Source organism: Accipiter gentilis, chromosome 1, assembly GCF_929443795.1.
Source record: "Accipiter gentilis chromosome 1, bAccGen1.1, whole genome shotgun sequence".
NCBI lineage: Eukaryota > Metazoa > Chordata > Aves > Accipitriformes > Accipitridae > Astur > Astur gentilis.
This window is the reverse complement of record NC_064880.1, coordinates 9,146,657-9,163,148: the sequence shown is the minus strand read 5'-3', so window position 1 is coordinate 9,163,148 and position 16,492 is coordinate 9,146,657.

Here is a 16,492-nt window from a genome sequence, read left to right as displayed (position 1 = left end):
AACAAAGAGATAGAAAGCTGGAAAACTGGGAAGGGAGTTTGCATTTAGAAGACATCCCTTTTCAGGAGGGCCATGGAAGAGGGGTACAAGAGCCTTTCCTCTCTCCTGCAGGAAGGACATGACACTGAAGAGAAAGCAAAGCCTATGGATCTGCCAAAAGCCATTTTTGGAAGGGTGCTCCTGCAGTGGTAGAAAACCCAAGTGGCTTACAGCAAGAGAGACATGAAAAGAGGAACTGATGTGACCAGGCCAGAAAGTGTTCAGAGGGAGAGCTCAGTCTTGGGGACATCTGACAGCTCTGTGGAGCCAGCCCTGAACAGAGCAGAGTGGTTGGTGGAAACAGGCATGTTTCTCCTCCGCTTTGACCATGGCAATATACCTGGTGAATGGGGCTGGGGAGTCCACATGACACCATCCAGAGCCTCTTGTGATCACCTTGGACTTTCCATAGCTCACCAGAGACCTCGGATCTTCTGCTCTCTGTAGACCACCTTGGCCTTGGAGATGGTGGCGTGTGTGACCTGGTCCCTTCCCACTCATGATCTCAGCCTTGTGTCGTATCTTCCCCATCCACGTGCTGGTGCAAGGCTGCTGCCACACAAACGTGTGACCTTCATTTCAGGTTCAGCCTACCCCAGCAGCAACACCATCACCAGTCCCCCATTTCCAACCCCTGTCATTTGTTTTATTGGCCAAGTGTCCGATGTCTCCTCACACATATCTGGAGACAAGTCACCACCGTGTGGAGCAGGCAGAGCCCAGGACAGAAAGGCACTCAGAGCGGATTAGATTTGAGATTGGGTTAATTGCGCCTTTCCATCATTTGTTTGGCTTGGGATAGGTCCAAAACATATGAATGAAATCCCCCCATGCACGCTACACTGCTGACAAGCGGATATTGCATCTGGTTTGAATATGGCAAGTGGCTGCAGAGGCAGAGACAGTGTGGAGCTGCTTGAAATACAACACACACCTCCTCACGCTCCCGGTCCCCCTGGACCACGTGCCCTGAAGTTACGTTATGCTGCAAGACCCCACCCTGCATCCCCAAACTTTTGTCACCACCTCCTCATGCCATCATCTCAGGCCACCGTCACCCTGACCTGTGCCTCTGCCACTGCTGAGCGGTTCATAACCCTGGCCAAAAGGCAGGAGCAGGAGATGGAAGAGGAGGAGGACAACCCCTTGGACCAGCATGGGGTCATGTCCATAGGGTGGGCTGCGATGACCAGGATGGCTGTGGATGACATAGATGAAATGGTGATGTTCCTTGGCATTGAGAGAGGGTGGGAGGGGAGATGCAAAGGGAAAAAAAAGCAGGGTGGATGCCAAAGGCTTATTTCTCTAACCCTCCCCAGAGCACCTCGTCAGCCTGTGAGCAGCGGTGTGTGATCACTGCAGGAGCTGCAGCACACAGGACATGAAAGGACTGGCGGACAAGCTGTCCCCAGGGTGCTGAGGCTGGCTCAGGGGGAGGTGGAGCTGATGCCAGGAGAGGAAAGTAACCTTTGGTCTAACATCGCTGGCTCCAGGGTGCAAGGTGCCAGGGGCAGCCTCTGAGGCAGTGGCACCCGCAGCACTGGGGTGCTGGTGTGGCAGGAGAGCACAGGGTGCCTTTATTCCCCCCGTATTCCCACAGGTCAGAGACTTTGCAGGGGCTCCAGTAAAGGAAGAGAGATCCAGGCCTTTGTAACTTTGCATGAAGACATGGGAGCCTGCAAGACCTGCTTGCACAGAGCCCCTCAGAGCATGGTGCCATGCAGCAGCTGGAGGTGCAGGGCAGGACATTCAGTGAACGGGTGCCCTGGCAGATGGGAGCACATGCTAGGGAAGATGCAGGCTATGAAACCACTGTTCCCAGGGTGAACATACCCAGGAAATAAAAAGCAGGTCTGGTGTTACGTTGAGGCACAACGTCGGGGTTTGGCAAAATAGCTTTTGCTCACAAATGACCCAAAAGTTCATTAATAAACTGAAAGCAAGCCCAAACCCCAGCCCCCTCCCTGCAATGCTTGCATTTCTTGCTTCTCAGGAGGAAGATGAGAAAGCATTGGCCTACATTAAGCTGTTCCCCATAGATTCTCATTTTAGTTTATCTCACAGGGAAATGAGCCCCCAGGGTGCGGTGGTCACTTTGTTGGTAGCTGCAGCAGCACCATGCCCAGAGGACCAGGGTGAAAGCAGGGTCCAGCCATGGAGATGATGGATGTGCATTGGTTTCTGTCCTGGGCATTGCTGCTGGCACATGCACCCCAGTCAATCCCTGCCCCAAAGCTTAGCTGCATCCTCTCCCTATGAGCATCCACAGAGGTGGTAGATGGAGAAGCCAAGAGCTTTCCACCCTGGTGGTGTGTGGTCCCCAGCCACTGCCTGGAGGGCAAAAGGATTCCCCTGAACGTTTACTCCAGCTCCCACCATGGCACAGAGGTATGCCGATGTCCATGTCGGGAGAGCCACGTAGGACCCTTCCTCCTCCTTGCAGGACAGCCAAGCCCTGATTTGCACAGGTGTTGAGCACCCACCATCCCCAGCAGCCCTCAGGGCTGCCATGATCACTCAGCGCCTCCCAGGATCTGGCCTTTTTTCCCCTGTTCTTTTATGAAGATGTTATTTTACAGCTTGTTAATTTGTACTTTTTCGAGCTTTTAACAGGGAGCAGGGGCCAAGTCCCCAGGCAGTCCATTGGCCGTGAGAAATCCCATTTGGTATCATATAAATTATTGCAGATATTACTAATATTGCGTCTATTGTGTAAATACTGACTAAATGTTTGAAAAACACAAATAAATACGAGCTGAGCTGATGGCTGGAGCAGCTGCCTATGAGCCATTCTGGGCCCCCAGGGGAAAGAATCCACATTTTAAACTAATGTGTAAATATGTAACCTGCCTCCATCCCCCGCCAGATCGGCGTGAGCAGTCCTTGGAAGCAGCCCAGTCCCTCAGCTGCATGGCTATGATTTAACAACAGCTATAAATACATCTCATCCGCCGGGCAACTGCACAAACAAGGGCTCACCTGGCAGTAAGGGGTCACCGAAGAGTCTCCCACCTGAGACCACTGCAGACAGAGGGGCACGTGCTGGTGGGAGATGCTCAGGGCTCCCCAGTCCTTAAAGCCTCCCTTGGGTCCTGGATCTCATCAGCCCAGCCTAGCAGACCCCCACGTTGTATGTTGCAGCCAAGTATGAGCTGATGGACTGCCGTCAACTGACGGGCCACCGGGATTAACTAGGATGCTGCCTCCAAGCCAAGCAAGCTTCCCTTGTTGGGGCAGGTGCCCCCTGTCACTTGCAAGCTCTTTCCCCCCCATTCCCCATTGTTGCAAGAAAGTCAGAGTCCTCCAAAGTCCTGGTCCCTTGTCGCCATCCAAAGTCCCAGAGCAACATGCCCCTTGCCAGAGGGCAGGAGGACTGGCCAAGGACTGTGTCCCCACATCCCACTACCTCCCAGCTCAGATGCTGCAAGTTTCCAGCCCCTCCCCATGAGTCCTAGTTCCCCCTGCATCACCCAGGGCTGGCTCTGAATGGAATGAGGAACCCCCTTAACCCCTTCCCCACCCAAACCAGGGGTACTGCAAATTGTCCTCTCGGCACAGCAGACAGAGTGGTGGACTACAGGCTGCAGACAAAGGAGAGGAGACAGCCTGCATCCCTGGGCTTTGCCTTTGTTGGACATGGGATGATTCTGGTTTTTACCCAGCCTGTTTTTTTGTGACCTCCCCAATCTTTTCAATCAAATTTAACCCATGGCCGCTACTCAGTTGGGTACAAACACTTCTGGGTTTGCCCAGAGCGGCAGAGCTCCTGCAGAGGATGAGAGCCGCTGGGTTGGCTACGAGCAACGGCATGGGGAAGATTTGCTCCTCAGCAGATGGATGACAGCGTGGCAAAGGTGGTGCCAGGCTGTGTAATGGATCCTATCACCCGGGACTGCAGAGGGAGGTGCCGGCAGCTACAGGGCCCTCAGCACCCTGCCAGCAGGCGGGTAGCGCAGGCAGGGAGTGAGAGGAGAAACCAGGCCAGGAAGATGTGAGTCAGGGCAATAAGGTCATTGCAGTGGGAGCTGCCTGAGACACTTCTGGGCGGGTGCCTGTCCCCTGAGGCGAAACGTGGGATTTAATGCAATTTCTCTTAAGAAAGGTGAAGAACACAGTACGGGTTCCCATTTCCAAAGATGCAGGTATTTTTCAGGCATGGGGTTCTAGCTTTGATCTTGGCTGTAGATGGGAAAACTAAACCTGCGTGATCTCCACAGGACCAAACGCTGCAGGGAGACTTTCCCTAACTTCTCCTGCCTCCTACCCCCCTCTCTGGGACAGTCAGAGACATGTTTCCCCACTGATTTTCTTAGGGTCTCCCACTGGAGATCAGCCCAGTGGAGCATCTGCTTGTGAGCTTGGACCCTCCCAGGCACCACCATGGCCACAGACTCCTCCAAAATCCAGTTTGGCTCCTCCAAGCCCCTGCAGTTGCTGTAGGTGCCCAGGTGCTCAGACTTGGCCTAACAGGAGCAAATTCCCTTCTCAAAACTACCCTTTTGGCTCTTACATGTCACACCTCTGAGCCCTTATACAGGTTCAGGCATGAGTCCTTGGCCAAATGCATCAAATGGAGACAAGCAGGGTGAGGGACCAGGGAAAGGACAGTACAGGATTGGGTTGTGTATCAGGGCTCAGCTCTTCCCCTGTAACTACAGATTAAAATAATAAACTCAGAGAGATCCAGTCTTTGGCAGGGCCTACGAAGAAGTGAAGTTTGACTGGCCCTCAGTTCACAGGCACACCCAAATAAATAGCATTGTTTATAAGGACTGAAAATTAAAAATTAAGGGCTGTGATTTTCAAAGCTCCCTGAGGAGCCCTGACATTGAACTCCCATAAAAGTTAATGGCATGAAATCCCATCTGTACATTTCTCTGGAGTGATAAAAAGAGCTATTCATTGTGCAATCAATTGCAGAAATTCATAATAATTTATACTAAAGAAATCCTAAGTAATTTCACTGCTATGGAGGGTTTCAGTTAGCAATAAATCTAGTAAATAAAGTATGTACTATTTGAGTAGGAGAAATGACTGTAAGATTCAGCAAATTAGCTAACACAAAGCAAAGTAATTTCAATTACTATCTCCTAGGAATTGCAAGCCACCAATTTAAATTTGTTTACTCTAGTTTGAATTTTAAGTCATTTCTGCCTTCAGATGAAAAGCAAAACTTCTGTGGCCAATTGAAAAACATTTGAGGAAAATGTGAGGGTTTGCATGGTTTTTGACAAAATCATGACCTGTCAATCAAACTGCATGGACCATTGCTGCTTCTATCAGCCTCAATTCTGTCCAGAGAAAAACATAACCAGGAGAGATTTTGATGCAGACTTTGGCCTTCCCTAGACATCTCTGCTGAGTTTCTGCATATTTGCATGCACCTGCAGGTACTGGGTTCCCCTGGCATCACCCCTCACTTGCAGAGAATTGTTCAATTTGATATCAGGCACCTTTGTCTGCCCTTTTGTGTGGTCTGCTGAGGATGAAATAGATGGTGCACAGGACTAGATATGTCACATGAAACACCACCTGCGGAGATATGCTATAAAGTCAGTTGAGCCCATCCAAACACATGCATGCAAACACACACATGCTCTTCAAGTCCCATATCCACCCAGCCCACCCATGTCCACGCTGCAGGTATACAACAGGAGGTCACCAAAGCCACACGTGCCCCACTGACACTCACAAGCAGCCAGTAGGGACATTCTTCCTCACCCCATCCTCAGACATCATCTGTGCTGAAGGAGCATGTGAAACACACCCAGGGTGTCAAATGCCATGGTTGGAACATACATCCCTCTCTGAACACCATGGTCCTTTCTCCACTGCGTGTCTGTAGCTGGGCATCACACCTCTGCCTCCACTCAGCAGATGGACCCTGCAGCCATGCAAACAGCTATCTCACTTCCAGATGAACAGAAGATCAGCAGCATCATTCACACCCAGGTATAATCCTCTTTTTTAGGAATTTGATCCACAAAATTGTAGCTTTCAAAGTTCGCTGAAGAATTAAGCATTGATCCTATTACAATTTGGTAGGAATCATGTACCATCCTCCTTTAGGTTGCTCTGAAGCCCTGCCCTACTTTCAAGCCTTTACACAGGTGTACATCCAAGATCAAATCAGCTGTACCATCAGAAGTCACTGCAGCTAAGAGTCCCCAAGAAAAGGTCTGTAAGGAAGGAGAAGCAGGACGCTGCAGGTCACGACATCAGGCATGCACACAGTGTGGCTATCCCAAATTAGTGATCTCTTTTTAAAGAGATGTTACAGTAAAGGGAAAGATAAAGTGGAAAACTCTTGAAACTCTTTCTCTTATTTGAGTAATTTTTGGGTCTTCCCCACAGGTCACATCCCACCATGCCATACGCCCACTCCACACACTGAGCAGACCCAATGCAGGGCTTCCAGGATTTGCACACCTGGAAAATGCCAGCCAACCTCTGGAGTCATACCAATGACTAGCAGGAAGACTGAAGAGTGAAGTCCACCCCATCCCACACCACAGCAGTTGGCTTCACCATCAACCAAAGGGCCAGAGCGTTTTACATGCACGTTGCCTTCCTGTGGGTGGGTGTGAGCTGGCTGCAAGCACCACCGACCATTGAAGTCCAGAAGGTCTGAGAGGGCAATGGCTCACGCTGGCCAGCCAGTCACTGGGCCACTGAGTCTGTCCCACAGGTCCACGCTCCTGGTCGGTGGCCCTGTTCCCTTACACGTGGCTGTGTCCCCCTCTAGTGGCGTGTCCCAGCCAGCACGCTGCTGACCACTGCGGTGAGCTGGACGCACTCACCCTTGGCCTGGTCACCATGAATTCATGCCTCCATGATTCCTCGGTGGTCCTGTGCTGGGTGGCAGCATGGTCAGGCCTGTCATGCACAAAGAAGACCTCCAAGAAAAAGTGCTGCTGCTGCCCCATATAGAGCGCCAGCCTCCACCAGTCATGGCAGGGCAAGGTTTTCCTGTAGGGAAGGGCTGGTCCATCAAGGTGAGCAGGACGTTCCCAGTCCCCCAGACCTCTCCAGCGGCTGGACTAGGAAGGGCTGGAGGGTGGCTTGGCCAAGCAGGACAATGTTACAGTCAGTCACAGGTACCAGAGTTTGTAATGGTTCCCCTGCCTCATATCAAGGCAGGGGGCGGGTTGAGAGGGTTGGAAGGATTAAGTGGAATTCTCTTCTGGCAGCTACTGCCTGCAGATGAAGACATGAGTAATGGCTATTCAGGCTGCAAAGCTAGCAAGATGCCTCCTCACCACAACTAGAATATAGCACGCTGCATCACTGTTAACTTGGACTTCCTCAATGGTTCTGGTTTCATGTTCCCCCCACCCATAGTATCACCACAGGGCAGGATCGAAACTTGTTTCTTTGCTGCATTTATGGCTCAAGATTGTGTTTAGTCCTAAAAAACACAGCAGGTCAGGCTCCCTGTTAGCTGTGTGTGCACCATGGGACATAGCTGTTCTTGCTTTCCTAAACATTTAGTGTTTGCTTTGCTGGCTGATTCTCTTAAGCAACTGTAATTTTTTCACAGCTTCGTGTTTCCATATATCCTGGTAGAGTAAGCAATGCAAACTGCCCTGGTTTCCTCAAGAGAGCAGACCATGTTCAATCAGCGTGGCGTTTCCTTTGCTGGAAGGACAGACTCACCGTTGGTTTTGAAATAGTGCTAAAGCAGGTGACCGTAAGAGCTCTAAGAGATGATGGAACACCCTAGGAATCTGCTGAGCATGCTGGGATTGGGTCAGAACCTTAAAAATGCATCTCACCAAAGTGTGTTTCAATTTCTTTCTAAATTGTGATCCCCAAACTAGACGTCCTTGTACACTTAGCATCAGAGTATCTGCTGAAAAGGATGCTGTGAGTGCTGCAGGCTCTGCTCACATTCACTGTGAAGTTCATGCCATCATCTCCTGCACCTCTGGAGAGGAGCTGCTTGGAAATCAGTGCTCTAAACATTTCCCAATTTTCTTAAAAACTAGGAATTTTCCCCAAGTGACAGAAATCAGTAATCTGAATAATTCAGAAATTACAAAAAAAATGCACTTTGGGAAGAGAAAAAAAAAAAAAAGAAAACTTTTGAGTATTTTTCTAGTCATTTCAGCAGGCCTTGGTTCATGCACACTGGCCACTCTGTACTGCTCATCTCAGCTTGGTAGAAAGCCAAAGAGATGGTTAAACATCTTCCCTTTGGCTTTCCCTCGATGCCAGACGTGCCCCAAGGTATTTCCTGAATCATGCAACATTTTGGGACTGTATAAAGTCTGTCACTTTGTACAGTGTTTCTAGGATGGAAGATGACCCATATATCAATGTCAGCATTTACAACTGGGAGTCCTTTGAGACCCTTGAGTCACCCACGACTGCACTTATGAATTTTGGCATCTGTGACAGCATCGCTGTGGGCCTGGGTAGCCTGACTTGCTGCTGTAATTTCCCCTTCAGAGACACCTGGGAAAAATGCCTCAAATCAGCAAGCGGTTCACAAATTTCATTTCTGAGTCCTCCTCACATGGGCTGCCAGGGATGAATTCATCTCAACCACTCACCCAAAAAAAGCCCAGTCTTAGGAACTTACATGGGCTTCTTTACATCTGTGCCAAGCATTGCCACAGGCTCTGCAAGAATGACCCACTGGGAAGAGATGGGATGAACACCCACCGGAGAGGACAGAATTTCTCCATGGATTAAGAAGGGACCCTGGCTGATTATCTCACAGGTGACACCCATTTTTCAGGTGGTTACACTTAAGGAAGTTGTGTTGGACCCTTTGTGGTGGACTGCCATGCGTGAGCTTCCCACAGTGTGCTGGGTATCTGGCGTTTGTGGGATGGTGCATCCTGCAAATCACAGCAAAGGACCTGTCTAAGGACCTCAAAGAGGTCCAGTGGGCCAGCAATGCCCTCCAGGCCCTCAGGTTTTTCAGAGACCACTGTAGAGTTTTACACATCTCAACATGGCATCCCCACCCAAAACCTCAGCTTTGCCAAGGCCTTCCTTCTTCCATGGGTTCTGCTATTTGCCCCTCCCCAGGAAAGCAATAGGGGCCCATGAGGGGAAAGAACCCATGGGGGTCCAAGTCAGAGGACACTGAAGAAATTCTTGAGAGGAGGAATGTGGCTGACCTCTCAGCTTCAGTCTCCAGGTTGGTTACTGCCTAAAGGGTCTTGACCTAGGACATTTCCCTTGATGCTGAGTGTCTGCCTCAGAAAATATCTGTGTTAGGGAGCTCCTGTACTCTTAACATCCCTCTTCCCTGAGGCACTGCTTACCCAGACACCCAGGAGTGATAGGAAGCTCCACATCCTCCATCTCCACTGCTGGGTTTCTGTGCTGTGCCTTCCTGCTCCTGGCATCTCTTCCTCATCGGCTGCGATTCAACAGCACCTCTGTTAGTGCATTCCTCGTAGGTAGCCCCAGAGCACTGTTTTTCTGTGTCTGCCTCACTAGCACCCTCCTGGTAGGGCTCCTGCATCTCAGCACTCAGTGGTTCACCCTATGGCTTGGACACTTTGCCATCCTAGTAGCCCACAGTGCTCTCTGTGTGTCCAGGGCACAAAGCCCTTTGATGGGAGAGGACACTGGGTCTAGTAGCCCTAGAAACAGTGCTTAGCTCATTCTCAGCCCCCAACAGCCATCCCTCCACTGGCCTTTGCCCAGAAACCCCCCAGGAGTTACTCTGGAGGTGCAGCTCCCCTCATCAGGGAGACAAGATGTTGCTTCACTATCCATCACCACCTGGTTACTGAGTACAAGAAGCAGAGATACATGGACAACACAATCTATAATTTTAATCTCCTCTCCACTTGCTATTTAGCCTTCTCCAAGGCATCCTTGCTCCTTCCACCTGCCCATGGCTTGTCCCCCAAACGTGGAGTTTCCCCTCTCTTTCCTCCAGCCATTTCATTCTTTCCCACTAACCTGAGTGAGACTGTGAACATGTGCCTTTCTGATCCCGTCTCCTCCCCAAATTTCCTGTGTCTGAGCCCCTCTGCAATTCCCCCCTTTCTCTGGCTCTGTGGTACTTATGACCTATCTCTTTGTTCTGCTCTGGAGAAATCCCAGTGCTGCAGACTTGGCTGGCTGGGGTCCCTGGGCTGCAGCCACCACACTGTCCCCAGGATCTTTCCCATGAACAGGGGACAGGCAATGGATGCAGCACTGCCAGTTCAGGACTGATTTCTCATCCCCTGACCCATGCAACATTTTCCTGACTTCAAGGTAAATTCACAGATCAATATATACATATATATTCATATTCACAAGTCAAACATATGCAAGCACCCACAGCCATTGCTCGCCTCAACAGTCCCAGTCTTGGTGATTTCTGTTAAGAGGTTTTCTGGAGCACATCTGCCCCATGGCTGAAGAACCCCTCTAAATTCAACATGCAAAATGATTCATGCCTAACTGATTCACTGTCTCCCATGTATCTCCTGGATCTGCACTTTTGAACCTCTGATCCGCAAATCCCTACTTACGTGGGATCGACAGAAAGTAACTCATCAACCTGGAGTCTGTTATCAGTACAGTTAAGTTGCTTTAGAAGGGGCTGCATTGCCACAGGAAAATTTTTTGGATGCAGCAAGCCAAAGCAGGTTGAAAACCACTGAGATTTGGGATTCTGAGGAATGATGATTCAGAGGCTCTCTCTCTAGAGCTGGAATGTTAATAAGAAACTATTGACTTTATTTGGGATGAACGCTGCTATATTGACGTGAGAAGGAAGTACCGACTGAGAAAAAATAAAAATTAAGTCAATATTTGCCAGGTGGGATAATAAATCCTGATTTATGATCAATGCAAAATGCAGTGGTTGCGTTGCTATATACAGTCCATCGGATAAACCGAGCCACTGCATTTCCTTTATTTCAATTAGCTGCAAGCAATTTGCTGAGATATTCAGGGTAATGTGTAACCGAGATGTTCTGAGGGCCGTTCCCAGCCTACAGCTAAATAACCTGACACCTCTAAGTGATGTGGAACATTTTTAGCCTTTGCTGGAGGCAAAACTGAAAGTTAGACAGCGCGACCCTAATTCTTCCCCAAATTGCTGGGATGGTTTCTGCTGGGTCCCTGCCCCACAGCCACGCAGCCTGGGTGGGAGTCAGGGGTAAGGAGGCTGCTCGAACACCCCAGGGGAGGTTGGGTGCAAGGGGGGTCCCGAGCTACGGCTCCTCCCAGCCTTCACAACCAACCCAGGCAAAGGCAGCTCATGTCAACACAGAAAATTCACCCCGTTGTCTCTGACCACACAGTGACTTTTAGCAGATGAGAGATCAGCGGTTCCCTTCCTCTGTGTGCGTTAGGCAGCTTTTTTGTGCGGACTTCTGCACATCTCCGTAGAGCCATAAAACTCTGCCTTTCTTCCCTGCCACAGACGTTTCAAGCTTCACTGATTAGGTTTGCATTGTATGTAGCTAGCTATTAAAGCCAAGCATTTATGGTCCTTCCAGTTTTGCAGGATAATTTCAGAAGTAACAGCCCCAAAGAAGTCCTTTGCTATAGTTGAATAACCTGATTTGTACAAATATTTTAGCAAAAATCTGAACTATTCTGATTTCTACGTGGCTTCCCTCCCTTCCTAAGAATAACTGTGCGAAATCCTCTAAAACACAGGATAAACATAGTGGTTTCACTTTATTATAACAAAGTATAGATTTTTCGCTGCTGCATCACCAGGTCTTTCGCTTGCCTTTGTCTCCAAAAGGTTTTTGTTTTCATCATTTTATCACCGTATTTACATAGAAATGCGCTGGACAGCTGAGGGGATTTTACTGTCTCTTACATTTCCTGTTCTGTTGTTTAATCAGTCATTTCTGAAAAGAACATTACTTAAAATAAGAAGTTTCCTGCTTCCTGCTACAAGAAAAAATTAAATTGAAGAGCCCCACACAGCCTAACACTGCTGTGCGAGCTTCATTCCTGATGTGTTTCAGCAGAAACAAGGATTTGGATAGGGAATCAGATTCAATTATTGATTACATTTTGGCAAAGCAGCAGACTCAGAGTTGGTCTGAGTGCAGGAACCTGTCCCTTGGTTATCTCCCAAAGCCCAGCCCTGTATCTTCCTTCCAACCAGGAGACAATGCCCTACCCATGTGCCTTCATCAGCCACCAGCATGAAGACATTGTAAAGCCACAGCCAACGCTTTGCTGTATTTGCATCTGAGAGGCCCCATTAGTCAAAGGACCAGCTCTCCAGAAGATGCTGCTCATATCTCAGGTTTCTGTTTCCTCCACTTTGTGGATGCAGATTGTACATTAAGCCAGCAGAAGAGACGGTTCAGCACAAACATTGGAACCTCCTGGAGATGGGTGTGGAGGGGAAATGCTGTCCCCACTCAGGGAAGGGGAAGACAGGTTGATGTCCTCCATAGCCATGCTCTGCCGTAAGGCCGGTGTCCTGTCATTTGTCTGATAGCCAAAGACAGAAAAAACTCTGTTCCTTACTGATACTCCATATGGCCTTCAAAGGGCTTTGCCAAGGAAGCTCCACAACTTCTTTGCTAAAGAAAAGAGGGCGAATTTATGCATGGAGAAGGCAGACACCTTGGGTGAGATGCAGCAGAGGACTTTGGTCCTGGACTTTGCCACTGGCACAGGCAAGCTTGCTTGTCTCTGCCCTTGCCCCAGGAGGAAGCTTGGAGGCTCTTTCCAGGCTCTGGTGCAGTTTTTCTTGCTGCCTGAGATTTAGAGGATTTTCTCCAGCAGCATTTTATTCACCATCAGTAGGCCCAATATCCCAACCAGCATCTCTCTTTTCCTTCATTTTCTTCTGTCCCTTCCCACCTCTGGGTTTGTATCCCCAAAAGGTTCTATCTGCATGACTAAGCAAAATAGGCCAGGGAATGCTGCTACAGAGGGTTAAATGGTATGGACCTGCTAGGGGCCATATAGCTAAGCCTAAAACAAAGCTGCCTTGTCTATCCCATTCCTTGGGACAACACCTCCCTTGAACCTTGCCTAGCTACTGCCTGGCGGGGTGCAAGCTGGCTGGGCCAAAACCACACTGGTAAGAGCACTAACAGGTTGGGTGGTGCCAGGAGAGAGCTGGAGCAAGACACATCCCCACAACCTCCTTTGAAACCGGTCACGCGCAGGAAGAGAGATGTGAGCATCACTTAGGCTGAGCACCTCGGCATTGATTTCACCACCTGGTGCGGGAATAGGTCTTATCAGAAACATGCTGAATGTGAAGACAACCCCACCACAAGAGGTGTTCACCCCTGCCCAGTCCGTTACTGGCTATCACCAGCCTGGAAGACCCTTTGCAATCCTGGTGGCCACCATCCCTCCTCCTACCCTGCTCAGCTCAGCATGGCTCCCCACTGGTTCCCATGACGGGGGATGAAGTCTCGGTGCTCCTGAATGCCTGGAGGTACATAATAAGCACTGAAGAGGAGTCGATCAGGGTGTTATGTATCCAACCAGCCTGCAATCTCATTTTCTTCCTAGGCAGGGTGAGTAGGGCAAAGGTTGCAGTAGCTGGCTGTCACTCCAATGCTGGCTTGCTGCACGTGCATCACCCACCGTTCATGACCACTTGTCCAGCACCTGGATCAAGATTTGTTTCAGCAGTGCTACAATCTGTTTGGTTTGGATGGCGCCCGGGTGAGTGGTGAAGTCAGTTGTGATGTATTTTAAACCCCGGAGCCTGGAACTGTGATACAATCTCCTCTGAAGATAGTACAAGCCAGGGGACAATTCATTCACAGCCCTGTAAAAAAGGATATATTTGGCTGGTGGAAAACTTGGCTCTTTCTGCGATCGTTTGGTTTGAAAGCATTCACCATATTCAGTGATGCTCTTAAGTTCCTGCATGGACAGCACCCACAAATTCACCACAAACACTCATTTTTGCCATTTCATGGACTGTTCAGAGGCACATCCAAAAGCAAAGACCTTAAATCCCAAGCCACTCTGCTGGGTTTTTTTCAGTGCCCTATTTGACAATAAACTCAGAGGAGCGAATTTTTCCAGCCTTGGCACCAAATTTCAGGTGATGGCATGGCAGATTTGTTAGGATTGAATGTCTGCACCTGTGGTTTCTGAAGACTCACACAAATAAATGCACATCCCCAAGCACACATGCTGAAGTGCTCTGAAATCCACACGGACCTAAAGGCTTCCTGTTGCAGCTGAAAAAGGACTGTCTTGATTTTCTAGTGACCATCGTGTTGTGTTTAGTCAACCAGGTGAGCACGGGTTACAGCAACCACTCACTGTTTATAATGCACTGGACACAGTTCTTTTGTCAGAGCAATTTTCATCTTTGCAAAGCTGCTTCTGTTTGTGAACTGCACTCCTATACAGCACCTTCTCTGAGCAGTCATCAGTGCTGCTCTGAAATGTTTGGATAGTTTGAAATAAACTTCATCAGAAAAACCACAGGTTTCTATAAAGGAGTACAATTGTCCTGTGTTTTCTGGTATGGAGGCTCTCAGAACAGCTTCTCCTTTCTCCAGGACAGGATTAATACATGTACTGTTGCTAAGTGTCTGATATTTATGTTCCATTAAGTTCAAAACAGAATTTATTTCTATTCAGCATCAACTCCCACAGCCTCAGATTCACCCATGAGTTTTGCCTCCCTCTTTCTCACAGCTCTTCTCCCCATCACATGGCTGACACCACCATCCAGACTGCAGACTACCCCACTTTCAATCCCATTTGGTAAGCCCCAGGGGCATCAGAAAGTAAAAAAGAACCTGCAAAAATATCTCCCACAACCTTGATGACTAATAGCACTCGTCAGATCCAGAAATTGAGCAAGATCCAGAATTGAGCTACCTGCCTGCACTTATTCTTCAGTGTAGGTGCATTTATATCACTTAAATCCAGAGTCTGGCTACACCTTTGCACGGTCCTTTGCATGGGACAAGGGGTAGTAGCTTTAAACTGAAAGAGAGTAGATTTAGATCAGATGTAAGGAAGAAGTTCTTCACTGTGAGGGTGGTGAGGCACTGGCACAGGTTGCCCAGAGAGGTTGTGGATGCCCCATCCCTGGAAGTGTTCAAGGCCAGGTTGGATGGGGCTTTGAGCAACCTGGTCTAGTGGAAGGTGTCCCTGCCCATGGCAGGGGGGTTGGAACTGGATGATCTTTAAGGTCCCTTCCAACTGAAACCATTCTATGATTCTATGATTTGCAAGCTCTGTGCTTTCATGTTGGTCTCAGAGTTGGAAACACCCTTCCTGCTACCACCACTGGGACCTTTTTCTTGCCTGTGATTTGGCGATGGAAATTCCTCCGCAGTCTTTGAATAGAGAAGCACCTGGGCAAGCCTATGAAACACTCATCAGATGCATTTTATTCCTCTTCCCATCCGCCGAAATATTTACACATCAAAGGGAGCCGCCTTATCTAATGGGGTTTTGATGTTCATTAAAGCACCACATGGATAGTAATAAAGAGCGATGCCCTGCAGCACTGTGGTGGTCAGCAGGCGCTGAGCTCCAAGCCACACTGGGGGTGACAAGGGCTCTTCGCCCCCAGCTGCTGTCCTGAAAGGGTGGCAAAGGAGGGGACCCACTGTGGAGGATGCTCTGCACCAATGCACAAGGCCAGGAGATCTGGTACCTCCCTTAAATGTTCTCCTGGATCTGGGCCTTCCTCTCTTCCAAATCAGCTGGGTTTTGAAGCGTTTACAGCAACCTGGCATCTTCGGAGTAAGAGGCCAAAGAAATCTAACTCGCAGCAAGCACCTAGGCTGCAGGTAATGACTGAGTGGTGTTTCATGGGCAACTTTGAAAAGACGAAGGGACCCCCCCTTCTCCTGGTGAGTGCCTGTTTCCACATTCTGTCCGTTCACACTCATCATCTCCTCCACAGCAGAGGCTGTAAAATAAACACCCCTCCTGCCCAGCCACGCTGTTATCATCTCCACAGATAGCTCACACAGCACTTCCCTTCAGGGTGACTCACTCCAGATGTGTCTGCATCTGCCTTCCCTCTGGCATGGGGCTCCCACCCATCACTCCATGGACACCCTAGTCCCAACACATCCCGTGGATGTGATCCCACGCTGTGACTGCTGCAAATGGCCTGGCATTCATGCCCTCTGCATATACCTCCCTTCCTGCTGGGAAAGTCGTGATGTTCCCCTCTGCTCTACTTGCTACGCTGGACACAGTGGCTTGAACCTCCTGCAGAAGCAGGTGGACACACTCTACAACCCCTCGCCCCAGCCAGGAGACGGTGTCAAGGCAGGTGTGTTGCAGGTAGAAGGTGGGAAATTAAAGGGACGAGGGAGCAGACCTGGGGGGGAGCATCTCCACGGGTGCTGGGGCCAAGTGGCTGGCAAGCTCTGCTGCTGCTAGCAGGGTGAGGAGCAGAGTGACTGGGGGATCTGCCTTCCCAAATACCTCCTTGGCCCACCTAACCCACCCTTAACACAGGGCCAGTGAAATGAGTCTGGAGCCACGTGCTGGGAGGGGACATCATGGG